Source organism: Limulus polyphemus, unplaced genomic scaffold, assembly GCF_000517525.1.
Source record: "Limulus polyphemus unplaced genomic scaffold, Limulus_polyphemus-2.1.2 Scaffold814, whole genome shotgun sequence".
Lineage (NCBI taxonomy): Eukaryota > Metazoa > Arthropoda > Merostomata > Xiphosura > Limulidae > Limulus > Limulus polyphemus.
Genome location: NW_013666424.1, coordinates 262,833 through 264,624, shown reverse-complemented (window position 1 = coordinate 264,624; position 1,792 = coordinate 262,833).

Sequence of the window (1,792 nt, the reverse complement as noted above, 5' to 3'; positions counted from 1 at the left end):
AGTATTGTTACGTAAAACTGAAATTTCTAGAAAGCCTCCACTCACTTATAAATATAACCAACGCGACGCGCCTAAGAGAGTGTATATTATTAGTTTACTATAGTCAATGTGCTATAAAGTTTGGAAGCTATAATTGTGATTATTATAACGCTTATCAATCGGAAACTTCAGATATTTGACCAAGATCATTTACAAAGTTCGAACATTACAACTCATTTAGCTTCAGTGGATTCTCATGGAACATTAGTGTTTTAACGAAAACATTACATAATGTCACGGTAGAAAACCTGGTGTGTGTGGCTGGTGAATAGCAAGGACAAAGCTAGCTAGCTTCCCATTAAGTGAATTATACCTACGTCAACTCGTAATCACCTCGCCCATCATAAACCCTCGATATGATATCTCAGAAGTTCCAGACTAAAACTTTTAGTAAAAGGAAGACTTTATATTGCTTGTAAGTTTGTGAAACCTTTTTTATAAGTCATTGTTTGTAATAACTGCTATTGTAAATTATATTGTTGTGTGTATTTTAAAAGGTATTTGTATAAAAGAAAACTGTGTGTATCAATCTTGTTGGCAAATATCATGAACTGACTATATATCGGCTTTTACTTAACTACTAAATCCAAAGTACAATTTAACTACTAAATTCAAAATTATCAGTTAACTCAATTTCAGACCATTTGAAATTCTATTACGTAACCTAACAAATTGAGGGCTCGTGTCCGAGATTTGAACCAGAGACAAAATTCAATCTAAATTAAAATTTAAATCACAATTGAATTTATTATATTTATCAGTGCCAACAAGATCCGATCGTGTCTGATTATCAAGATTTTCTTGAATCACCCTCCTTCGAACAACGAAAATAATATAACAAAAATGAATTGCTCGAAATTGGCAGTGTTTTAGAACTAGAAGTTAAAAGATCAATGAGAAAAAATGAACTAAAAAAAGCGTATCATCGAAATACTAGTCGATGATGATTGTTGCCTGATGAAACATTAGAGGAATACTCTCGTGTTTCTACTAGCCAATCGGGGTTGGGTGATAAAGATAAATTAGAGATCCAGCTAAAACTGAAACAAATCGAGCTTGAAGAATTTCGTATCGAAACTGAAAGAGAAAATAAACGTCTCGAGGCCGAAAAAGCTCGTATTGAAGCCGAAAAAGAAATTAGGCTGAAAGAAATGGAAATTAGACTCAACACTGATCCACCAAGGTAAAATGACAACTTTGAACTTAATCGTTTTGTTAAAGTACCACCGTTCAATGAAAACGAAGTTAATAAATATTTCTAACATTTTGAGAAGGTTGCTCTAACCATGGAACGGCCCACCGAAAAATGGTCATTATTATTACAAAGTGGTAAAACACAAGAAGCTTATGCCTCTCTCTCTCATTCTCTCTAGATGATTGTACGAATTATGATAAGGTTAAAGCAGCTATTCTCAAAGCATACGAGTTAGACTGGAGGCTTATCTCCAAAAGTTTCTAGGTTATCGCAAACAAGTTAATCAAACTTATATGGAATTTGCCCAAGAAAAATAGGTTTATTTTGATCTATGATGTAATTCTATACATATTGGTAATAGTTTCTACAAACTAAGACAATTATGTCTAATTGAGGAATTTAAACGTTGCGCACGTGACGACCTCAAAACTTACTTGGATGAAAAGAAAGTTGAAACACTGCAAGAAGTAACCACTCTTTCCGATGACTACACTTTAACACATAAAACCGTTTTTCATAAAAAGAAATTCCTACCATCTCAATAAAAACCTGTATCGG